The sequence below is a fragment of the Sapajus apella genome, unplaced genomic scaffold (assembly GCF_009761245.1).
Source record: "Sapajus apella isolate SASKATOON/1434 unplaced genomic scaffold, GSC_monkey_1.0 scaffold25, whole genome shotgun sequence".
Lineage (NCBI taxonomy): Eukaryota > Metazoa > Chordata > Mammalia > Primates > Cebidae > Sapajus > Sapajus apella.
The window spans coordinates 16,973,749-17,000,651 of NW_022436965.1; the positions used below are offsets into that span (position 1 = coordinate 16,973,749).

At 39.7% G+C, this 26,903-nt stretch overlaps 1 long non-coding RNA gene across 1 annotated transcript in view; it reads right to left on the bottom strand.

Moving 5' to 3' along the window:
• The window catches only part of LOC116560134, a 351,496-nt gene that overhangs the window by 34,629 nt on the left and 289,964 nt on the right, over positions 1–26,903 (bottom strand). The window lies entirely within an intron of this gene.

A 26,903-nucleotide genomic window follows, 5' to 3' on the forward strand; every position in this document is an offset into this window, starting at 1 on the left:
CATTAAAAAATCATAGGATGAACACCCTGATAACCCCAATTGCAGAGTGACATCCCAAAAGCAGAGTTAAATTCATGTTGATTTGCTTTGCCTAGAAGAATGGTACTGAGGTGGAAATGAGCCATATCAGATACAATGGTAAAGTGGGTAATATTTGTCTTTGGTGCCTACAGGATTCTATTCTTTATTCCTTTACACTACTGAATTTCTCTGGATTTCACCTTCTATCTTTATCAAATTACACTTTTTGGCCACCATCACCTATTGCCTGGACTTATTTGATGTCCTCCTAACAGGTCCCCTTGTCACCAGTCATGTCCTCTCCAATCCTGTATTTGTTCCACATCCATCAGGTGCTTTTGAAAATACACATTTGACCATACACTTAGATCATAATGCGTGGATCTCTGAACAAGGTTAACATGGTGTGGCATAGCAAAGACTGTTAGTTGCCCCTGACATCTTTTTTCTTTCATCATTACTAACAGAACCCTGATTTTATTAGAGAGAGCAATTGTGCTCAGCTAAGAAACTATTTCCTAGCATCCCTTGCAGTTGGAATGGTTATATGACTACATTCTGGCCAAGGAGATACAAGTCAAAGTTTAGAGTGTGGCATCTACAAAAGCTCTGTAAAAAGAAAATTAACTCAGGGGCACTGTAGCCTGCTGTTCTTTTTTTCTTAGTCCATCTTCCTGCCTAGCAGAAATAGTGCCCAAAACTGAAGTGGCTGTCTCAAGACCTTAAAATGGTCTTATGGGAAGAACTCCTGCACTAAAGATGGCAGAGCTGAAAGCTAGAATAAGCTGGGATCTTTGATGGTTCTTTCATCATGGAGGTAGTTTGGACTATTTACTCCTGGACTTGTTTTTGTTGGGACTCACAAAACTTGGAAAAAGTACCACAAAATGAAGGCCACAGAAACAGCCTCAGAAGCAAAAGTGGGTTTGTTTTTTTTTTTCTGACCTTCCCTTGACTCTTCTCAGTCCCAATCTTCCCAGAGGATAACCAGAGACACTAGAATCTCTTTTCCCCAAGGTGGGGTCACAGAAACTCTAACTCTCTTATCCCAAAGCCAGCCATAAAACCTAAAATTATCACTCTAACTTTTCCTCCACATTACTTCGTAAAAACTGTCCATAAAGAAATTATCTGATCTACCTTATTTGACTGTAGGTCACAAGACCCCTGTTCCAGCCAGGGCTCTGCCCCATACCCAGAAGGAAGAAATGCATGTTCAGAGAGGTCAAGAAGAATCCAGACAGACAGCTGTGTAGAAATATGATTGTATCAATAAAGTATGATCTAATGAGTGGGGAATATTAATAAATTTGTATGACTTTTATTTCATTAAGCCACCCCTTGTCAGTGATTTTCAGTGAACCTTAAGAGGGTGAAGGGGAATTTTTTCCTTGGCTTCAAAATTTTACATGAGAGAAAAATAATCTTCTATCTTGTTTAAGTAATTGTTTTGGTGATTTCCATTTCTCACAGTGACACAAAATTTCTAAGTTTTGCTCGTAGATTTATGATCTGGTTGCTCTCTTTCTCTTGAGTTTCATCTTCTACAAAGGCTACCCGCTTTTGCCGTCTACCCTCAACAACCTACATCTCAAGCAGAATAAATTACACCCACTTTTCTAAACTTGTTGCACTGACTGTTCTCTCTGTTTGAAATATTTTCTTTCCTTCCTTTTATAATGTCTATTCTTTTTTCTAGATTCAATGATCATATATTCCAGGAGAGCTTCCTTTTTACTCCAAGACAGGATAGTTATTGTATGTAAAACATCCTGAATGTTGTAATTTGTCTGGCATCAATTTTAATTGCTGAATCACTTCTATGTTTCATTCACTAGGCCTTAGGTTCAGTGAAGGTAGGAGCTGTCTTCTGTCTACAGTTTCATACCTAATATTTAGTAGGAATCCTGGCACCTTATAGCCAGTCTGTATATGTTTGGTGACTAGAGAATGAATGAATGGATGGATGGATGGATGCATAGATAAATTCACACCAAAGTGAAAATGACGTATTTATCGTAACCAACTGCTTCTAATTGGGCCATTTTACCTAAAAAATGGGCAAAGCATAACTCCTGTGAAAGAAATAGGTGGTCCTTTTAGTTCTCCTGACATTGCATGACACAGCCTCCAGTTCCACAGAAACAAATGAAGATGGCAGGCTTCCACTTCTGTCTGGGAGCCTTTGTCAATATGCACACCTCACTCTTTCTCCTCCTCCTCGCCTCCTCCAACGCACCATGGCTTAGAGGAAAATTCAATTAAGGATGAGTATTTCTTCAGAGAAAACAACATCTCCAATTTAAATAAACAGATCCCAAGGAGTCAATTAGGCTCTTTTAAGGTTGAGTAATGAGTTTGGAGGAGTGTGTTGCCATGTGTCAGATGCTATAATGATACCATGAACGTATTGCACAAGCTTGGGTTCTCTCTCCCCAGTTTTTATTGTTACTCACACTTTCACGTTCTTTGTTGGCTTTCTGAAGAAGTGATTTGCCAAAAGATAGCTTGCCTTAGGGTCTATGTCCAGGGAGAGGCCGAAACTTGGCTTGAAATTATTGTTGGTCAAGAGGGAGTTATACTACTCATACTTTACCTGAGTTTGTGAGTCCAAGGCAAGTAACGTAAAAAATTGTTACTAAAATCTTAGGACCTGGGATTTCCATTAATTCTGTTTTGTTAAAATTGGCAATATAATATATTTATTGGTGGTATAAGAAAATGTGGTGTAGCTGAGAAGAATGCTATCTTATACTTTGTCAATTATGACATTCAAACTACAAAACACAAAAGTTTAAAATAGCTTTAACATTTTCCCTAATGTCTGTCTAGTTTCAAGTGCCTCATTTTAGGAGCTTTGTGTGTGTGTGTGTGTGTGTGTGTGTGTGTGTGTGTGTGTATATATATATGTATATATATATATATTTACCCAATACAAACACATGCATACACACACATACATATATATACTCTCTATATACATGTATAAATATAAGTATGTATATACATAAATATATTCAATTTTGTTTTCCCAGATGACCATTTGCTTGGTTTATTTAGAATAAGTTTTCTATGACTCTTTTAACTAGAATTTCTCCCCAATTTTATGGAGTTATAATTGTCAAATAACAATTGTATGTATTCAAGGTATACATCATGATGTTTTGTGAAATAAGTGCCACAACTGAGATAATTAACATAGGCATCACCTCACCCAGCTATAGCTATCTTCCATTAATTTTCATGATTTGGCCAAGGAATAAAATGACCACTCTCAAAGACTGATAAATAAACTAGCTAAGTTTCAAGAGTTGGAAAAATTAGCTCTTAATTTTCCTGACGTTGTGTTCTGTCCCTGAATAAAGGACAGAGTACTTCCTAAACTTTCTTCTTGTAAGACATTCAAATGGTATTCTACAATTCTGAAAAGGAGACTTGGGACTAAGGACCAGAGTAGCTGCATTTCTGGAACTTATATGTAAAATTTTGCTTGTGTCTGTTTAAAAAATTTTTATTTTTAAATTTTTTTTATTTTTTAAATAAAAAATTTTTATTTAATTTTTTAAATTTTTTAAATAAAAAATTTTTTATTTTAAATTAAAAAAATTTAAAATAAAACTTTTATTTTTTAAACAGACACAAGCAAAATTTTACATATAAGTAAATAAAATTTATATTTTTATAATTAAAAAATATAATTTTTAAATAAATTTTATAATATTTTGTGACAAAGTTTTTGTAAGAACTAAATGATAGATTCAAAAGAGTTTTGTAAATTATAAAATGTTATGAAAACTTAGGATCAGGGGACTACTGATTTGTAATAAACACTAGCCTCATGATCTCCAGCCACCCCACCTGGGGTTCTCTGGCCGACAGCGATTTGAAACCTCCCTGGGACAGAGCTCCTACAGGGAGAGGCAGGCCACCATCTTTGCTGTTTGGTGACTTAACCATTCCTGGTTGTGAAATTTTGAGAAATGTTGGAAGGATAAAAAGCTTACTAGTGCCAGTCTACAGAGTAATCAATCCTCCAAAATTGTGAACTAAGTCACAAGCAAGAGAAAATAATTGTGGAGGTAGGAGTGGGTGGGGGCCTCTAAGCCTAACATCCACAGGCGCAAGAAGTGGAAGGGGAGCCTGGAGCCTTCGTCAGGGGTATGAGGTGAGTTGCTCTGTTTGGAGTAGCTAGGCTGTGCTAAGCAGTGGGAAGCAGTGGCTATGGGTGCTGGGGCCGGAAGCAGAGAGGCAAAGCTGAGGTCTAGCTACATGTTCTGCTCCTCTCCCATGATGACCAGGGGAAGATGAGGAAACCAGAATAGGCAGGCCCCAAGCCAGGTGCCTCAATAAAAAGACAAGAAAACACATAAAACCCACACCATGAAAATGAAGCACTAAAGCCAACACACAGAAGAACTATTCCCTCTGGTTAGGAAACAGTATGTTAAAAGACGCTTATATGTGGAAGTGGGGACTGATTTTCAGAGGAGGCAGCCATTTGATGCTAGTCCAGATCCCGCTGTTTGTGAGGGTTTGCCTAAGCCTCAGAAACTCCACAAGAGCCACTGACATTGGTCCACAACCTTCAGCACAAGTTGCACATATTACTTATAACGTGTCCTCATTACTCACGCTCTGGTGTTGCAGAATCCTTTCAAGAATTGTGAAAGCTTGAAAGGCAGTAGTGCTTCCAGAATTGATACTGGAGTGGGCTGACAGAGTGAGATGTGGGGGTGGCAAGCCAGCACTGAGTTGAGTATATTCCGTGGGCAGGCTTCTACTAAAGCACTAGGTAGGGGGGGTGGGTGCCTGCCAAGAAACTGACAAAACTTTGATCACATGACTTCAGATTGTTTTTCAGACGCTTACTACCCAGTCGTATTCAAACTTGTAAATGTGACAATTATACAAACATTTGCTGAACATTTATCAAGTAGTAAGCGTGGTAGATACATATATCTGTGAAAAATAACCCTGATAAAGTTTTGTTAACTCTATTTTAGCTGCCTTTACAAATAATATAACAAATAACAATACAGTGTAAGATGTTACAAGTGCAAATGAATGGTACATACATGAACGGCTACAGTATTTAAAAATAAGTTATTATGAGTTGGAGTTCCCTGAAAAGTTTTCATGAATGTGGTGAGCCATCATTGACCTTTAAGATTTCTGGTTGAGTAGCAGAAAAAGTGAAAATACTAGGTAGTCAGACTTGCAACTTGCAGGCTTTGTGAATTCTGAACAGGCATATAGTTAAGGAAAGATGCAAAACTCAGACTTTCCTCATCAAACTTTGGAAAAAAGGCAAGAGACACCCTAAAGAGTAATGTTTAGAAAGAGAAGCCAGGCCAGACTGCTTTTTAGAGCAGGTCCCTGATCCCATTCTTCCTCACTGTGTGAGACCTCCTAACCAGGGCCTCCAGCCACCCCAACTGGTCCTCTCTAACTGACCAAAATTTGAAATCTCCCTGGAACTGCACTCCCAGACTGACTTAACCACTCCCAAGAGTACAAGCTGACCAGAGGTGGAGGCAGTCCCCCAGCATAGCACAACTGCTCTGCAAAATGTGGTCAGATCGCTTTTTTAAGTGGGTCCCTGATCCCATTCCTCTTCACTGGGCAGAACCTTTCAACCGGGATCTCCAGCCACCCCTGCTGGGGTTCTCTGGCCAACAAAGATTTGAAACCTCCCTGGGACAGAACTCCTGGAGGGAGGGGCAGGCCACCATCTTTGCTGTTTGGTGACTTAACCGTTCCTGCCTTCGGGCTTTGGAGTGTCTGAGGTGACCGGGGGCTGAAATGGACCCACAGCACAGCACAGCCCCTCTACAAAAATGTGGCTAGACTGCTTATTAAAACAGGTCCCTGATTCCATTCCTCCTCACTGGGTAGGACCTCCCAATCAAGATCTTTAGTCACCTCCTCCAGGTGTGTTCAGGCCAGCATCAGGTCTATAACTCTCTGGAATGAAGCTCCCGGAGGGAGAAGCAGGCTGCCATATTTGCTGTTTTGTAGCCTTCACTGGTGATACTTTTGGGTACTGGAAAACCTGAAGTGACTAGGGACTGTAGTGGACTCCTAAGCAAACCACAGCAACCCTACAGAAGAGTGGCCAGACTGTTATATGGGTGTCCATTCCCATATCTCCTCACTGGGAAGGTACTCTAGGTCTGGACCTCTAGCCAACTACCACCACAGCTATCGAGTATGTAGCAATTCGGCAACTCCCTGGACAGAGCTGCCAGGGGCAACTGAAAGCCTCTCTCTGTCACTGCATCTGTTATAGCCCTTTCTCCCCTTGGACTAATGAAGGAACGAAGACCCTAACTTTCTTATTCATACCTCCAACAAGCTGCATTCAACCCAAGAAAGGGAGACCAGTCCATCTTCCATGGGTCCCACACCATCCCCCTCAACTCCTTATCACCAGACAGGGAACCCCTAGCTTGGACCCATAGCACAGACCTTCCATTCTGGGCTGACTCCGCTGAACAATTGCTGACCTGCCTCTCTCTGGGATGGAGCCTCCAGGAGATAAGTAAAGGATCCTTTGCCACAACCACTACTAAGGTCCCTTCCTCTGCTGCCTCCAAGTTGGGGAAAGAACATAAACAGTGAGATCTCCCCAGAGCAGCAGTAGGCAGCCTAGGAGTACTAAGCTGCAATCAAGCACTCAAGGGGAAAAAGGACCCACACTTTCAGAGCATTGAGAAAGAACATGGCTGCAACTGTGAGGAACCATAGAGGAGCCAAAGGACTGAGCAAGGACCTACCAACTGAGGAATATGTCTAAGTGACACCTGTTGGATCACACCCCAAAGCTTCAACACCAAAATTCCCTTATTAACATAACCTGCTCTGAAACCAGAGACAAGAAGTTAGCTTCAAATAACGACCCTGCACAAAGCCTCAGCCTGGTGAAAACATCCATAAAAGAAATCTATTGACTGTACTCAATGTAAACTGCAGTTAAATAAACATCCACACGCAGAGTTGAGAAAGAACCAAAGCAAGAACCCCAGTAACTCAAATGGCCAGAATGTCATATGTCCTCCAAACAACCACACTAGTTTTTTTAACAAGAGTTCTTAATCAGGCTGAACTGGCTGGAATGACAAATAGAATTCAGAGTATGGATAGGAACAAGGATTATTGAAATTCAGGGGGAAGGCAAAACCCAATCCAAGGAAAATAAGAATCACAATAAAGCCATACAGGAGCTGAAGAACAAAATAGCAGGTACAAAAAAGAAACTAAGTGTTGAACAGAGCTGAATAACATAACACAAGAATTTCACAATACAACCACAGGTATTAACAGCCTAGAATAAACAAAGATGAGGAAAGAATCTCAGAACCTGAAGACTGGTTCTCTGAAATAAGGCAGTCAGACAACAATAAAGAAAAAAGAATAAGAAGGAATGAACAAAACCTCTGAGAAGTATGAAATTATGTAAAGAGGTCACATCTATGAATTACTGGCATCCCTGAAAGGGAGTGGGAGAAAGCAAAAAACTTGGAAAACACAATTTAGTATATCATCCATGAAAACTTCCCCAACCTTGCTAAAGGTTACATTCAAGAAATACAGAGAACTCCTGAAAAATTATACACAAGAAGATTAACCCCAACGCATGTAATTATAATATTCTCCAAGTTTGGATTGAAAGAAAGAATGTTAGAAGCAGCTAGAGGGAAAAGGCAGCTTACTTAAAAAGGGAACCCCATCAGGCTAACAGTAGACCTCTCAGTTGAAACCATAGAATCCAGAAGGATTGGGAGCCTATATTCAACATTCAAAATGAAAAAAAAAAAATCTTCAATCAAGAATTTTATATCCAGTCAAACTAAGCTTCCTACATGAAGGAGAAGATCCTTCTCTGATAAGCAAATGTGAGGGAATTCATTATCGCTAGACCTGCCTTACAAGATTTCTTGAAAGGAGCACTAAATATAGAAAGAAAAACAGCTACCAGCGAATACAAAAACACATCTAAACACACAGGCCAGTTAGTCACTATACAGCAACCACCAAAGAAGCCAACATAATGACCAGCTAACTGCACAATGACAGGATCAAATTTACACATATCAGTACTAACCTTGAATGTAAACACGCTAAATGCTGCACTTAAAAGGCATAGAGTGGCAAGCTGGATAAAAAAGGCAAGATCCAAAGGTATGCTGTCTTCAAGAGACCCATCTCACATGTCATTATATGCATTGGCTCAAAATAAAAGGATGGATGAAAATCTACCAAGCAAATGGAGAAGAGGAAAAAGCAGAATTGCAATCTTTATTTCAGACAAAACAGATTTCAAACCAACAAAGAATGAAAACAACAAAGAAGGGCATTACACAATGGTAAAGCATTCAATTCAACAAGAAGACCTAACTGTCCTAAATACAATATATGTATGCAGCACAGGAGCACCCAGATTCATAAAGCAAGTTCTTAGTACCCTGACTGATCTCCTACAGGTATATAGTAGGTGTATATATTTATGGGGTACATGAGATGTTCTAATACAGGCATACAACGAGTAGTAATTACATCATGTAAAGTGGGGTATCCATTCCCTCAAGCATTTATCCTTTGTGTTACAAGCAATCCAATTAGACTCTTTTAGTTATATAAAAATGTACAATTAAATTATTATTGACTATAGTCACCCTGTTGTACTATCAAATACTAGATATTATTTTTTCTTTCTGTTTTTTTTTTTTGAGACAGAGTTTCACTCTTGTTGCCCAGGCTGGAGTGAAATGACGCAGTCTTAGCTCACTTCAACCTCCATCTCCCAGGTTCAAGTGATTCTCCTGCCTCAGCCTCCCGAGTAGCTGAGATAACAGGCATGTGCCACCATATCTGGCTTATTTTGTGTTTTTTTGTAGAGATGGGGTTTCTCCATGTTGGTCAAACTAGTCTTGAACTTCTGACCTCAAGTGATCCACCTGCCTCAGCCTCCCAAAGTGCTGGGATTATAGATGTGAGCCATCATGCCTGGCCTATTCTATTTTTTTGTGCCCATGAACCATCTCCAGCTCTTCCTCAAATCCCCACTACCCTTCCCAGCCTCTGGTAACCATCCCTCTACTCTCTACCTCCATGAGTTCCATTGTTTGGATTTTCAGATCCCACAAATAAGTGAGAACATTCAATTAGAATTATTATTAAACAGATCTCAAAATGTGACTTAGTGGCATATCTTCTCCTCCTCTCCCTGGATCAGACTGTTTCAGCCTGTAAGCCTCTAGTCAGAAGGAGGGATGTGGTTCCTTACTTCTTATTCTCCTGATCTTCTTTCTTACTCAAGGACTTGCTGACTAGGGAGTATAAAAGGGATAGAAAAAGCAGCAAGTGAACTGAGTAAATAAAGTCAATTTAAATATGGCAGATGTTTAAAACAGAATCTTCCAAGAAGCTATTTTCTGGGTCTTTGGAAGCTATGATCAGGTCTCTCAGACTTCAGCTTCCTGGTCCTTAGCAGACACTTCTCTGACGTAGATGGTCACTTATGCCGCCTGTAACTCCTGGTAATATAGTATTCATCTCCAGGTTTTTGCTGCTGGGGTTCTGCTGCATCTTTAGGTGGCCATATATGATGAGCCCCCAAGGCTCTTTCTCACACATGGTTCCCATCACCATCCATCACCCTGACAAACTCTAGTAGTGTTGTTCCATCTCAATATAATATCACATGCCCTGTTCCAGCCACTGGGACCATTAGCCCACATTTAGAATCCAGATTCTCATAAGACCTCAAACCAAACCCTTATGTCTTTCAACTATAGTGGTCATATTCAGCAGTCCACAGAAGCCAAAAACCCTCCTACGTGTGAGATGAGGTGGCAGACATCCCTTTCTAACATCTTGATACAGAAATAAAGGACAAGTATATGTTTTGTTGAAAATAAAGTGCTTTGAAAATTCAATAAACTGAATTTATCAAACCCATATGCAATGGTAGTAAGCTAGTTGCTGGGGATACAAAACACGTTTGCTCCCTGCATAGCAGATTTGTAATTGCAAACAAATGCAGAATGGCATGTGTCAGGGAGAAACGGCTGCATAAATCACCTGCTGGAATGATTTAGCCAGAGGAGAAGATTCTTAAAAGTGAGTAACAATATCCTTAAGGGAAAATAAAACATGTTAACTTAATGGGAAATGTCTGGATAAATGAGATTGACAGGAAAATATGGGAAATTCTGAAATTGAGAGAGACTATGCTAGAAATTTGGCTTATTGAGGAGGGAGTTTCCTTTCAGCTTGCTGCACAGCAGTTTTAGATTGTGACATCATGTCTTGAGGATATACCTCAAGTGATATCTGGGAGACTCACAACTTCAGACATCTACATATTTTGTTTGGCTTCAAGTATCTATACGCGTTTTTGACTGAGAACCTCAGTGAATATTGACAAGACTTTTGCTTCTTTAACATTCTCTCAGGGAACACAAAAGCTAAGTGCTAGGAATTCCTTAATGGATAGAATTATTTTCCATGGATCAGTGTCTCAGGATTCTGGGATCAGGAAGCAGGAGGCTTAAAAGTTATATTAACTCTAGCAAGGTCAGAGGCTTCGTCATAAACCACTGTGGTTGAATGTTGAGGGGGAGAGGCCACAGGGAAGCCTTGTGAAGAAATAATGCTGTACTCAATTTACATAGGTCTTTAAAATAATCAAATGGAAGACTTGTTATTTTATCTTCTCCTTACAACATGCCTGCAAGATAGGCAGAGACCAGGAATACTTTTTAAAAGATTACTTAATAAGTCAACAGTAAAGCTTATAATCTAGTGGCCCCAAGTCTAGAGCCTCTGCAACAGACCTCACAATAAATGGAATTACTTAAAATAAGTGGAATAAACAGGAATTACAGAGGCTTATACCTTCAAATTCCTTCCTCTCCTTTTAATCCCCTCCACCTAGAGTCATCATTTGAGTGTCAAAGTTTTAAAGTAAAGCTCAACATAAAAAGTAATTTTATATTGGCAAAAGGCATAATTAACATTAAAGACAAACATAGGGAACCTCTAGGCACAGATTAATATATAAACAAAATATATAGGAAAAAAATTATCAAAAATTCAGAAAAAACAGATATACAGTCAGGGTGAGAGATTTTAGATATCACAGTTGGGGTTGGTAGGAGTACTGTCAAATATTTGGGAACACATATGTAAGGCACCAAGCACAACAGATGTCATTAAGTATATGCTCAATATACAGTACTTTTAAAAAAGTAGAAATTGTAGCAGTTTATAGAAGTATATACCCCTAAAACATATAGTTTATTTTCTGATAGTTATAAAACATACATAAAAATGAAAAATAAAATCTGAATAAGTTAACATAAATTCTTCAGATTATGTTGCTTGGTTACAGCTCAATTAAATGAGAGATTATTATAAGTAATGATTTATTGTTCTAACTATTATTGATGTAAAACTTAAATAAATCACAACTAAATCATATGAAAAATGCTTGAAACTCTCCCATATAACCACTGAAATAACATAGAAGCCAATTAGCAAATAACATATTTGGAGAAAATAATAAAAATGAGAACTCTAATAAAGTAAACTTCTGGGATAAAGTCACAGAGATTATCAGAAGTCATTTCATAGTCTTAACTGCTTTTACTATTAATATTAAAAATAAAGCATTTCACTTATTTAGAAAGAAAAAGCACATCTATTAAAATTGCTAAGAATATTATCAGAAATAAAATGAAATGAAAGCCAAAAAAGATAAATTGTGAAGCCAAAAAAAAAGGTTAAAGTGGAATGAACAATCCTGAGAACTATAATCACACAAGACTGTGAATCTCATCAAAGAAGAAATTAAAATGAAAAGGAAGAAAAACAATGTAGAAGAACTGACTATTTACAAGGGTTTCCTGAACAAAGGCAGAGGAAATTTATCAGAGGGTGCAGTGGCAGAAGTCTTATTATCTTGGGGTCAGCACCGCAGGGCTTTCTTGCTGAATTTCTTGCCAGACATGAACATTTCTAAGCAAGGAACCCAGAATACGGAGCTCCACCTGAGTCAGAGACAGAGAAGGAGTGGGCAGCTGCCCCTCAGAGTGAGCCCAATGCATTCGAGAGTGATGAGTTTCTGTATGTATCTTTTCCATTCCTTCTCCAGTTGGTTTGAGGGTCTGGGTCACGGGAAGCCCACATTAACATCTCAGGTTATGAGTGAGGAGAATGAGGCAACACTGAGAGCAAGTGAGATTTAACAGAGGAGGAGTGTCAATAGCTGTCACCACTTCTACATGGAGGACTCACCACAGTAGTAATGGTTTAGAAGTCAGGACGCTCCACTAAACAGGAGAATGCTGAGTTCAGCTGCCAAAACATGCCTCACATGCCTGTAGTCCCACACGCGGTACCTGTCAGGTCCTGGATCAGAGTCCAGCTGTGCCACTTCCTTGAAACATTCATGTCTCTGGAACTGACTGGCTGAAAAAAAACTATAGCAGGAAGATGGCCTTGTCTCACTTCTAGCTTCCAAGTCTCACAAGAGAGCACAGGCAGAATCGAAGCCACATCCAGGACCTGGGCTGAGAACATCTGAAACATCGGAGTCTGTGGCATTCCACATTAACAACAAAACAAAAACCAAACCACAGAAGAGGTTTGGAAACAGATGTTAAGTGCTTATGACTATATTCAGCACAATGTGTTTAGATGTTGGTTTCCTTTCATTTACCTTGTTTGGGGCTTCCTGAATCTGAGAATTGATGTCTTTTATCAGTTCTAGAAAATCAGCCATTATCCAATCAAATATTGCCTGTCCTCTCTGAGTTCCCACTTTCTCTTGTTTCTCACAACTCCTCACCAGCAAGAAAACAAAACTAAATGGAGAATGAGTTTGATGAATTGACAGAAATAGGCTTCAGAGGGTGGGTAATAACAAACTCCCCTGAGTTCAAGGAGCATGTTCTAACTGAATTCAAGGAAGCTAAGAACCTTGAAAAAAGATTAGAGGAATTGCTAACTAGAATAACTGGTTTGGAAAAGAACAGAAATGACCTGACGGAGCTGAAAAACCCAGCACATATACTTCATGAAGCATACACAAGTATCGATAGCCTAATGGATCAAGTGGAAGAAAGGATATCAGAGATTGAAGATCAACTTAATAAAATAAAGTGCGAAGACAAGATTAGAGAAAAAAGAATGAAAAGGAATGAATAAAACCTCCAAGAAATATGGGACTTTGTGAAAAGACCAAACCTACATTTGATTGGTGTACCTGAAAGTGACGGGGAGAATGGAACCAAGTTGGAAAACGCTATTGAGGATATTATCCAGGAGCACTTTCCCAAATTAGCAAGATAGGCCAACATTCAAATTCAGGAAATACAGAGACCACCACAAAGTTACTCCTTGAGAAGAGGAACCCCAAGATACAAAATTGTCAGCTTCACCAACGTTGAAATGAAGGAAAAAATGTTAAGGACAACTAGAGAGAAAAGTTGAGTTACCCACAAAGGTAAGCTTATCAGACTAACAGTGGATCTCTGCAGAAACCCTACAAACCAGAAGGGAGTGGGGGTCAATATTCAACATTCTTAAAAGAATTTTCAATCCAGAATTTCATATCTAGCCAAACTAAGCTTCATAAGCGAAGGAGAAATAAAATCCCTTACAGATAAGCAAATGCTGAGAGATTTTGTCACCATCAGGCCTTCCTTACAAGAACTCCTAAAGGAGGCACTAAACACAGAAAGGAACAACCGGTACCAGCCACTGCAGAAACATACCAAAAGCAGTGGCAACAAAAGCCAAAATTGACAAATGAGATCTAATTAAACTAAAGAGCTTCTGCACAGCAAAAGAAACTATCATCAGAATGAACAGACAACCTACAGAATGGGAGAATAGATTAACCAAATAGACCACTAGCCAGACAAATAAAGAGAAAAGAAAGAAGAATCAAATAGATACAATAAAAAATGATAAAGGGGATATCACCAGTGATCTCACAGAAATACAAACTACCATCACAGATGGATAGATTTCTGCAATGTCTCCATCTGACAAAGGGCTAATATCTGGAATCTGCAAGGAACTTAAACAAATGTACACAGAAAAACCAAACAACCCTATCAAAAAGTGGGCGAAAGATAGAAACAGACACTTCTCAAAAGAAGACATTCATGTGGCCCACAAATATATGAAAAAAAGCTCATTATCATCAGTCATTAGAGAAATGCAACTCAAAACCACAATGAGATACCATCTCACCCCAGTTAGATAATTGGATAATTGGTGATAATTAACAAGTCAGGAAACAACAGATGCTGGAAAGAATGTGGAGAAATAGAAACGCTTTTACACTGTTGGTGGGAGTGTAAATTAGTTCAACCATTGTGGAAGACAGTGTGGGGATTCCTCAAGGATCTAGAAACAGAAATACCATTTGACCCAGTAATCCCATTACTGGGTATATACCCAAAGGATTATAAATCATTCTACTATAAAGACACATGTACATGTATGTTTATTGCAGCACTATTTACAATAGCAAATACTTGGAACCTACCCAAATGCCCATTAATGATAGAGTGGATAAAGAATATGTGGCACATATACACCATGGAATACTATGCAGCTATAAAAAATGATGAGTTCATATCCTTTGCAGGGACATGGATGAAACTGGAAACCATCATTCTCAGCAAACTAACACAGGAACAGAAAACCAAACACCACACGTTCTCACTCATAAGTGGGAATTGAACAATGACACAGTGGGAGTTGAACGATGAACATAGACACAGAGAGGGGAACATCACACACTGGGGCCTATCAGGGATGGGTGGTAGGGAAGGGATAGAATTAGGAGAAACACCTAATGTAGATAACAGGTTGATGGGTACAGCAAACCACCATGGCACGTGTGTATCTATGTAACAAACATACACATTCTTCACATGTGTCTCAGAACTTAAAGTATAATAATAATAATAAAAGAAAACTACTCAGCAATGAGAGAACACGAGGCCCATATGCAGGAAAAAAAAGAGACTGAGAGACTGAAAGAGCGTCCTGGCAGCACTGAGTCCGCAATTCCAATTGGGTCTCATTACATAGCTGACTTGGCTAACTCCGTAACAGATGTGAGTGAGACATTACACAGAAATAAAGAAATGAGTTTCTGGTCTCCAGTGAGAGTGTCAGAGCACTCCCTTCTCTCTGGTCTGCTTGGAATAGTATGTGATCGTGAGGGATAAAGACATTCATTTATTTCCAGCTTTGTGCCTGACTCATTAAGATCCCAAAGAAAGTCTTTAATACTTTAAAAAAGGTTTCTATTTTTTAAGGCTAATTCTTTTCAGCAATAAGATAGGATCTTGAGCTTTCTGGAAATATCTGATAATTTGAATTTGAAAAAAGTAATATATTTGGAGCATTCAGTGGAAAAAATACAAGTTGTTAAATATTTTTCCTCCTGCAAACTGCCCTTTACATGCAAATTCAGTCTAGCAATGTTTGGAATGCAAGAAAAAATCTAAGGAATTAAGTTAGAACATACTGATTATCTGTAAAACATTCCTTTTGGGCTTCAGGTTGAGCAAGCTTGTGCTGTTTGAACTTGGGGTGTGGAAAATTACACCTAAGAAATTTCCCTTTTATTGTTAGCACAAGTCAATACCTAAGAAGCTGCTTGGGAAAAGATGCAATGGGGTGTGCCTTGCGATGATTCCTTTCCTTTCATTCACAAGAACTTGGCTCAGCTCACCCTCTGTAGGCACTGGCTGAGTGCAGTACAAAGCCAGAAAGCCCATGACATATTAATAGCTCCATGGACTGCAGCTGAGAAAGATGCCAACAGTTCAATAAAACTGAAGTCATAGAGAGAGAGGGTGAAGGCAGAGGACAGGATGTGGGCTCCAAATCAGTGCCATAGGACATCCAGGGTCTTCCCGCTGGGGCACCACTTATCCCGCAGGTACACAAAAATGTGGCCACAAGTAGTTTTAGGGAAAACAAGTTCCAGACCCTCAATTTCCATAAACCTCTCCTAGAGAACATGTTGGGTTCTCCTTTTCCACCATTGTTTAGGGAAAAAAAATCTTTCTCCCACTTTGCATAAGAATGAACTTCAGAGAGATAGGTGTGGGGTGGTTATGGTGGGTGTGTGTGTTTTGTGGGGGAGGATCTAAAATACTGATATGTACAAAGCCTCCTTTATTTAGGCACCAGTCAATGTTCACTTGTATATTTTGCACCACTTCAAGGATAAATTTGCTGGAAATTATATTGTTAGTAATGTTAGAGCTCAGAAACAGATACCCCAAAATATGGAGCTTTGAATGGTACTCTGAGCCTCATAGTCTCTCTGACGCCCCCGCCTTCCCCCATTTCTCCCAAAATATGGGATGAAGTTGCTCTCTAAATTCCCTTATCGGCCTAAAGTCTGGACCTACTAAAGAAGAAGACAATCACCTTTGGTCCTTTCCATGAGTTTTCCTGATGATGAGAAACACGAATTCTGTGAATATATATTTACAGAGGTTAATTATAAGCCAGTATGAATGACCACAGCCCATGGTTTCACAATCTCAAGAGGGTCTGAGAAAGTGCACCTGAGATGTTCGGGCTACAGTTTGGTTTTATACATTTCAGGGAGACAGAAATTGCAGGTAAAGTAATAAATCAATACATACAAAGTATATATTGGTTTGGTCTGAACAGGCAGGACATCTTGAAACGGGGGCTTACAAGTCATAGATGGGTTTTAGGGATTCTCAAGATAACAACTGACAGAGTTAAACTGTTGTCTAAAGACTTGAAGTCAGCAGAAAGAAATGCTTGCGTTAAGATAGAGGTGGTCTGCTGTCTGTCATGTGATGCTATACTAGAGCTGGATTGTAAAGTAATCCACGTTATACCAGGTTAACAGCAAACTAGGTTTTATCGTTTGTAGGGTGTGACTCCTCAGGTCCCTTAGATAGGAACCTGGGCAAAAGAAAAAAGGTCAAAGTTCAGTCCTCAATGTATATTACAGGAAGGAAGACTAATGGTTGTTAGCAACTTGTATAGACTTTTGTCACAAATTACTGTCTGCTCTGCAGGCCCAACAGACTTTGTCCTAGACCACTGTATGTTCTGCGAGTCCCCTGAGTTCTGCCTAGTAATTATTTATTGTTCTTCAACAGAATTCCTCTTCTTCCTGTCCTATACCTATTTTGCCAGGATCCATGCCTCTATTCTTTCTGTAATCTCAAGATAGTTACATAAGCTTCTGCATTTGGAAGTTCAGTTTTTATTCTGAAGCCTACTGTCAAGTACAGCTATGATCAAATACATTTGGATGTTTTTTTCCTCCTTTTGTGATTTGATTTTTCAGTGACTAGGGGAAACTTTCCCTTCACCTGGACAGCAACTATTTAAATTTGAAATGAAAAATGGAAATGTCAACTTATAAATATGCAGATGAATACAAACAGCCTTCACTTTGCTCAGTGTGGTGTCGTAAAAATAACTATGCAAGTGAAAACCATGCAATCTCAATAATCAATGCATGTTAACAATTATTAACATGACCACTAAAAATTTTGGTCAAAACATTAAAACCTCTCTTACTCTCATTTATAAATGTATAAAACTAATATTTACTTAGTATGCTGCAACTTAAACACTAGAACATGAAGAATTTAAAACACTGAGAAGTAGAAAACTTATTAAATGTAGTTTGAACAGTATTTGCCCTCTTATAAAACAGTGAACATTTTTTCTTTATCTTGGTGATGTGAACCATAAATAAAATCTTAAGCATACCTAACCGACTGAATGGATCCCTCCTCTAGAAGGCGAATAAACCAAAGTAAACCTCAAAAACCAGTTGTGGTCAAGATAGGAAGGGGGAGTCAGACATGCCTCACTGTGCTCTCCGCCTTTTGCAATTCAGACACAGCTGACCAGTATTAACATTAAAACACATCTGAAGACTGACAAAACAGACTTTTCGTAGCAGTAACACATCAAATTCCTACCCCATTTTAGTATAGCATCACATAACAGCAGACCCTAAAATAAATGGAAGTATTTTATCACAAAATATATCTCTTTCACATATTTTGAAATAGCCCTGGAAAGCTGCCTCTTGGGAAACTCTACATTCTCCCCTTAGAATTGTCAGAAACTGGCTCTTGGCCTCTCCCTCCACCTCTTCCTTCCCAAGAACTCAGAGCACCCTAAAATTTTTTCCTGCTTCTTGGTCCCCAGGATTCCCCCTCACTCATTTCTCTGCCTTCCCCAGTATCATTCCCATAAGTGAGAGAAAAGAGAACCTCCACTTTCCTTTTCCAGGTCATTTCCTGATCCAGGAGAGATTAAGAGTCTGGCACCTTTGTAAGTCTGATTAGAGACATTTACCATCTATTCTCTCTGAAGCTTGCTATCTGGAGGCTTTATCTGCAGGATAAAAAACCTTGGTCTGCACAACATCTTACCTTAACCCAGACACTCTTTTCCATCCATTCCAGGTCTTTAGATAATAACTTAAGTCTTTCAGCCAGTTGCCAATCAGAAAATCTTTAAATTTACCTCTGCTCTGGACCCTGTCTCTGCTTCCCTCTCTCCACCAGCCCTGTGAGTTGTTCCACCTTTTCAGACATAACCAATGTATACCTTACATGCGCTGGTTGATTTCTGCCCTTAACTTCTATCCCCTTAAATTGTATAAAACCAACTGTAACACAATTACCTTGGTTCTCAGGACCTCCTGGGGCTGTGTCACAGGTCTTGGTCACTCAAATTTGGCTCAGAATAAGTTTTATTTATTTTTACACAGTTTGATATATATATATATATACACACACACACACACGTATATATGTGTATATATACATATATATAAACACATATATAAAAATACATATATATGTATATATATGTATATATATACATATATATGTGTGTGTATATATATATACGTGTGTGTATATATGCATATATATGTGTGTGTATACATACATATGTGTGTGTGTATATATACGTGTGTGTGTATATACATATATGTGTGTGTGTATATATACATATATGTGTGTGTATGTATATATACATATGTGTGTGTATATATATGTGTGTGTGTATATATACATATATGTGTGTGTGTATATATATATACATATATACATATATATATTTGTCAACAGTGAATTGTCATACTACTCCTTTTTAAGTTTGTATCTGTTTCCAACATCTTATACTGTGTGCATTTCACACTGTGAAATATTTCTAAGAGTTCTCACATGAAGTTTTTTTTTGACAGCATAATTTCCTTTGGGACATCATCCTCTTTGTCATGACCACTTTCTCATTTCTGTTAGTAAGTTTGCTACAAATTTTTCCCAGTTCTTTTAAAGGGTATTGAAGTGAAATGCTTGAAGACCACTGGTCTACAAGGAAACCAAAATAAAAAACTTTGTTGGATTTATCTTGAAGGCATTTATTAAATGCTCTAATCTGCACTATGCCTGATGGTAGAAATTGTAGTAAAACCCAGGAAGAAACCTCCTCCACAAGTGTAAATCTCACTGGAGAGACAAGGCACACAAAACAGCGGACAATACAAACACGGGAGAATTTCAGAGCAGGAGCCGTTAAAGATTTAGTTCAGGTGGCCCAGAGAGATGCTTGATTTGCTAAGCTGCTTCATTCCAGCCCTTTTGTTTTATAACTAGGAAAACAAGACTTGCTCTATCTCACCCAGTTAGTTTATGTTGGAGTCTGGTCAGAAGGTAGGTCTCTGTTAGGTGACTTGGTATGTTATGGTATATTATTCTGTCCTAAAGTAAATCTTGCATCAGAGGCTCTCCATCCACAGGAAGAAAAAAAATCATTGGCTTTCAGAGTAGACTGAGTTGATGTCATTTGATACAAGATACGGGTGGTAATACAGGCCTTCAAGGTAATATTCTTGAAGGATAGGCTGAATTTGACGTAATGTAGATGAAGGGAAGTTTATAGGGGTTGAGGTCCTGTGGGTCAGAATGATATAGACTATGCTGGGGGCAGAGTGAGGGGAAGAGCTTGGCTGTCATGAAGATCAGGGTTGGCAATGCAGCATGGAGTCAACAATGTTTATGTTCTTCCCAAGGAGGGCAGCCAGGTTGAGATCTCCTTATGGAGAAGAAAAAATATTGGAATATGGGGAAAGGTTTAGGAGATTGCAGGAAAATGAGATTCTAGTACTGTTGAATTCCTTAAATTCTATTTAATTCACACTATGTAAGGCACCAGAGTGTTGTAATTGTCAAGGGGTGCAGCATCAGCAGAATAAAAGAAGTCAGGATTGCTTAAGGGAATGATACCTGGAGGAGGCAGGGGAATGAGTGAGGGAGTGGGAATCCTGGGGACCAAGAAGCAGCAAACATTTTTAGAGTGCTCTGAGTTCCTGGGATGGAAGAGGTGGAGAGAGAGGCCAAGAGCAAGTCTCTGATGATTCTAAACATTGCTCGTGGTCATAGATGCTCAGTTTATAGACTCAGAATAAGTGTAATTTTTCAAAGTCTTGACCACCCTTACCCAGCAGGGACATGTCAGATTCTAAGCCCGAAAGTGACAGGGTCACCTGGGCATTTAATTCAAGCCCATCTACTCTAGGCCTCTCAGTCTCTGCTGAAGCAGAAAACAGCCCTGATCTCCTTATTTGGGTATATTAAGGAGCTGGGAGCTCATCGGACTACTAAAGAACAGGCGGTTAACAAAGGTTTACCTTTACCAAAGGCAGGTTAACAAAGGTTTGGGAGTGGAACTGGGCTCCCTGAATGCCAAAAAGGGGCAGCTGTCTACCTCTTCCAAGCCCAAGGCTCCCTCCTTTGCTTGGCTTATCCAGGATGTAGCTGCAGTGTCCCAGGAATGTGCTAAGTAAAGGAAGCAGATGGTTGGTTTCACTTTTAGTAATTACAACCTAGAGAAAATGGCAGAGATAGGATCTCTCCAGGGCTTCTGCTTTTCTGTGATGCAACTGGAGCCCTGAGGGGGCAGCTATGATGCAAATAGCTTGGGCCAGCACCAGAGGAATCTCTAGTGGGTGGAACTGTCAGAGGGGATTTTCTTTCGGTTAGGAGAAAAATTGCATCCTTGCCCAGTGGGAAGAGGAAGAAGCTTAGGGTTTTGCTCTCTTGAATCTGCCCAGTGAATGGAAACACAGCCGCAGGGAGCGAAATCTGTGTTCTGATTCACTCGACCTGTCTGATTATAAAAAGTAGTTGATTTTTTATTTTTACTTTTTCTCTGTAGAGGGTCTTTCTCTTGGCCACCTTAAGCAAAGAATAAAATGGCTTGTTCTCTTCAAGGGAGGAAACCGATCCTCCAGATCCGTGCTGGCACATTTACTTCACACAGCGTATTTCTGACCCACCCACAAAATTTGGAAGTTTGTAGTTACAGAAAGTAAAAGGCAGTCCGGATGAAATAAATGTCCTTCTGTGTCAAAACGGAACTGCTGACTCGACAGCCATGTGCTTTGCAAGACCATTTCCAGGAGTGATGACAGAGTTATGATGCCTCACAGAGCCTCGTGCTTTCATTTACATAATTTGTAAGTTACACCCTGCCTTCTCCTAAAAGAAAAGATTTGCGGTGGTTTGCAAAAACAAACAAAATGAGCAACCTGGTGATTACAGTAGAAATGGAAGTTGTAAGATAGGTAGATGGAAACACTGAATTAGTAAATATGCCAAAAGGAAAACCAATATTATTGCTGTGAATTCTAGTTCAAATAGTTAAAAGAAAGCAGCCCAAGTAGCCAAGTAGCCAAAGAATAAAAGAAGGAAGGAAAGAGGAAAGAGAGAGACCTGTATTTACGGAATACTAGCATTATGCTGTCATTACACTAGGCATGCTTTGTAGCTTTCTTCTAGTCCTTAGAACAGCCCTAATAGGGAGTTATTATTATTGTTCATACTTTATAAACAATAACAGAGAGTTTAAATATGGTAACCTAAGATTGTAGGACTGGTAGTGGGAGTAGGATGCAGCTTTTCATTTTCATGCCCAGTGGGGATCCAAGAAGACAGAGAGGCTCAGTGGGGTTAAGAGTGTGGGTTCTGGAGAAACAGATGTCTGGGCTGACGTCTTGGCTCCAATAAGTACTGGCTACATGCCCTCTGGAAAATTGTTTAACTTCTTCATGCCCCATCTCTGAAATGGGGATAATGAGGATTACATGAGGTCATCTATAAAAAGCAAGTAGAATGATACCTGGAACACAGTAAATGCTCACAAAATATTAATGATCATTATACGGAAACTGTGGGAGTGGACTGGCCAACAACTGTATTGTGGTTTGTACCTTTTTTCTTCCTGGGTATCTTTTAAAAATAAAATTGAAACAGTGTCTGTCTGTAGCTCCTCTACCATAATTATGGCAGCATATTCTTGGGTTGGCTCTTACTATGGCAATGCATTGTAATATTCTCCATAAAGAATAGAAAGATAATTCAATATTTAATCTAGCATGGCTGATCAAAACTTGTTTTTTAAAATTTTCTTGCATCTTCTGCACTCATTATTATTAAATGTTCCAGACGTAACTGCTTGCCTGAGGGCAAAGCTTCAGAGAACTCCAGCCCTGGAGTTCTCTTACATCTAGGATGTAGGCTGAGAGCTGCTGCTTCAGAAGCTGGTTCAAATTGGCCAGGCTTCTCAGCTCCCAGTTTTCTGTCCCTACTGGGCTAGTCTTCAGGATGCGAAGAGGCCATGGAGACTGAGTCACGGTGGCTCTCAAAGCAACATCTCATTAGATTCTTCTCCTTGGAGTCAACTACACAGTCCAGAAGCCTGATGAGGTCTGCCAAAAGCAGGTTGTTTCTCAGGGCAAGGTGCATGTGTAGGTACTGCTGACAGTCCATGGGCCCCATCCATGGCCACGGGACCAATGTGGCCAGCCTAGGCACCATGGCATTCTTTCCTTGGCTGCATTCTTCCCTGGTGAGGAGTTGGCAGGGCCAGATGGATATGCCTATCTGGAGTCAGTGGCCTCTTAAACTTACTGCTTCTACGGCTTGCTTACCTGGGTCCATCCTTCAGAGGGTAAACCACAGTTGTGGTATATGCATCCGTGTGCTTCAGAGAGGCTGAAGAATAGTGGTATTCATCAGGGATGGGATGAGGTGGGAGTGGGCCTTCCAGATTATTATGCAGTCATATCTCCAAGTAAGACAGGAGGATGGATTTTATTTAGCAGTTTGGTACTTGATTGTAACATTTATGTATGCACATGAATGGTATGAGAGCCTCCCTTTGTACTCTTACCGTGGCTTCATAAATTTTGTGTGTGGACCTGTTGGTCCCAACTACCTACTTTGCGAATATTGCCAATGATTTCCATTTTAACAGCCATGGAAAGCATTCCTAACAGTAAGTCAAATCTACCTTTCTGTGATTTCCATTATATTTAATTCTGCATTCTAGATGCAGATAAGGCCCTCTCTCTGCCACATGACATCTCTGCTCAATTCAGAGTTGGCCCTTGTGCCTTTCTCCCAGAGTTCTTTCTTCTCAGGGTAAGCATTCCTAGTTCCTCAACCAAATCTCTCATGTCTGGGTATCATATCTCGTCACTATTACAGTCATCTTCTGGATGAATTCCAGCTCATCAGTGTCACTTCTAAAGTTTTCTCAGAAATGAAAATACTGCACAGTCTGAGGAGCATTGAGCAGACTATTTTGCTTCCTTTATCAGGAAATCATCCTGGGCTCAATTACTGTTGATTTAAACTCTTGGTGTCGGCAGATTTAGCTCCTGGTGAGGACCCTTTCTGGCATGCAGATGCCCTCATGTGAAGGAGACAAACTTCTCTCTCCTTTTATAAGGACACTAAGCCCATCATGGCAACCACACTGTCATGACCTCATCTAACCCTAATTACCTCCCAAAAGGCTAACCTTGGATTACTACCACATTGGGGATTGGGGCTTTAACATAAACGTTTTGGAGGAACATGAGCACTCAGTTTATAACACCAAATCTCCCATGAACTTTCTGTATTACCCAGTCCTCTTGCATTAGGTAGGACTATGTGATTAGCTCTGGCCACTGGGTGTGTATTGTGAGTTGAATGGTATCTCCCTAAGATTCACATCCAGCCGAACCTCAGAATGTGACATTATTTGGCAATGGGCCCTTTGAAGATATAATTAGTTCAGATTCAGGTAAACCCTAAGTCCAATGACTGGTGTCCTTATTAGAAGAGGAAAAAATACACAGAGAAGAAAATAATGTGAAGATGGAGGTAGAGATTGGAGTGACGCATGCATAAGTCAAAGATCACCAAACATTGCTGAGAGCCACTGGAAGACAGAAAGAGGCAAGAAAATATTCTTTCCTACAGCCTTCAGAGGGAGCATGTCCTGGCTGATGCCTTGGTTTCAGATTTCCAACCTCTAGCACGGTGAGAGAATAAATTCCCCTTATTTCAAGCCACCAAATTTGTGATAATCTGTTATAGCAGCCACAGAAATAGGTGAGTGTTGAACAATGAGAACACATGGACACAGGGAGGGGAGCACTACACACTGGGGTCTGTTGGGGGGAAATAGGGGAGGGACAGTGGGGGGGTGGGGATTTGGGGAGAGAGAGCATGGGGAGAAATGCCAGATATAGGTGAAGGGGAGGAAGGCAGCAAATCACACTGCCACGTGTGTACCTATGCAACAATCTTGCATGTTCTTCACATGTACCCCAAAACCTGAAATGCAATTAAAAAAAAAAAAAAGAAATGACAAATGTCACCTTCTGGTCTGCAGCATTTAACTGCCAGTGTGTGACTCTTTCTCCTTCCCTTCCTTTGCCTCAGCAAATATGGAGGCTTCCTTCTAAGATGGCAGAGAAGGAAACAACGTAGATTCTTGAATCCTGGAATGGAGAACAGTGGTCCTGAAGAGGGTTCAACACCTGCAGTGGCATCTGTATGAGTCATACTTAAGTTTTTCTAATGTTAAGTGATTGACATTTTGTTTGTTGTAGCATAGGCTGTCCTATCTTGACTATTGGTTTGATTTGAAAAAAATCGAACGGATTATACACTATTCACTAATCTAGGTCTCAGAGAAGCCTCAAAAATTCCTTATTAATTCACTATCAAATGAAGCTAAGTGCTTTTTTAAACTTGTAGTTCAGCAACCAGTACATGCTATCATTTATGCAGTGAGTACAATGTGGCATTACACACACCAGGTGAGTCTAGGTCCAGTCTTAGAAAAGATGGTTTAGACTAACTTAACCGAAGGAGAAAGACAAATAGATAGATAAACAGATAAACTCACGAGTGAGGAGTACAGGAGGCTAAGGGGCATGCCTATCCAGAGCCTGGGATCTCCCACTTGGAGACCTCTCTCCAGGTATACAGAACTCTCTGTCCAAATGGTCCCAGTCCGTCTTCCAGGGCCTGCATGGGCCTTTTCCCCAGGCCTGTGTTCCTGAAAGAAGACCTGCCTCTAGGCCCAAGGGATGGCCACAGGGTTTCTGTTGGAGAGATACAGACAGAGCCTGGATAGGCAGGATGGCTTGCCCACACACATGTGTTTATGGCTCATTACTTTCTTCTAAACTATTATAATCAATGTAACATGACAAACCATTTTATTTAACAGCCTCTTTGCTTGCCTTATAACTTTAAAATATTTAAAGTATGGAACACGGGTCCTCATTTCTTTTCTCAAAACCGGACCTGAGAATGTTAGGAGTAGAACTGCTTAGAAAGATTTCTTTTTCCCTTATAGAATCTGCTTTTCTTTGTTCTAGATAAAGTTCCAGAGAAATTTCCATCATGGAGTTCACTGATAGAGGTGGATATAAAATGCCATCAAACCTGATCACTGGCTGACCTTTATTTTCTCACTGTTTTAAAAAAGCAAGGGTATCATAGCTTTTCAGATTGGTCTCTAACTTGCACTTAACCTTTCATGTTTTCTTAGGTCCTTCCTGAAGTTTTTCTCTATCCAGGAAATGTTGAAAATTAACAAAGAAGCCTAAAGTCCTCTGCACTACCCCTCTCTCTTCTCTACTCCAATCTCAGAAACACATGCACACACATGTACACAGCCACACAAAATTCCTGTAAAAACTGGAACTCCTGTTTTCACCGCTGAGGTTTTCTGGTGTTTCCTTCCTCCTTTACTGTTCTAGTGCATTTTCCACCCAAAACTGTTGACTTAAAAGAAATAGAGAAAACACCCTTAAGAAAAATAAAAAGGGAAGGGTTTTTGTCAGAACATGGAAAACAAAATTCTACAAATAGCTCATATTCTCATATTTCCCTGTAGCTATGATGCAAGCATTATCAAGTTCAGGAACTGTTGACTCCAATAACATGATTTCTGGTCCTTGGCTCTTGTCTTTCTTCTTTCCCATCAATGTTTTCTCAAAGCCACGTTCTGGGCAGTGACTCTTGACTGTAACCTTGTAATCAAGCTCCCACACACAGACAAATTCTAGAGCTCTTCCCACCCCCCTTCCTTAAACTTGCAATTATATTTTTTATGGCAATATATGCAGACTGAGAGCTTATTTGCTACAAATAGCTCTTTACATTTTCCTGGTATAGTGAAAGAGATTGAAGATGAAGATGGGACAAATGCATTCAGAAGCAAATCAAAATTTAGGAGCTGACTTCATAATATTGTTAAAATTGGGTGCAACTCAGCAGGTTTTATGAAGCTTATGACATTAAGAAAATTCATCAGTCTATTAATTCATTCCACCAATCCTTCTATTTTATTACTCTTATTCTAACAAAAACGATTAAAGAGGCTACACTGTATTTATTGTGTTTCTATGACAAGAATTATGTACAATTCTGGAAAACATGATTGTGACACAACTGTTCAGCAACTTAAAACTCACT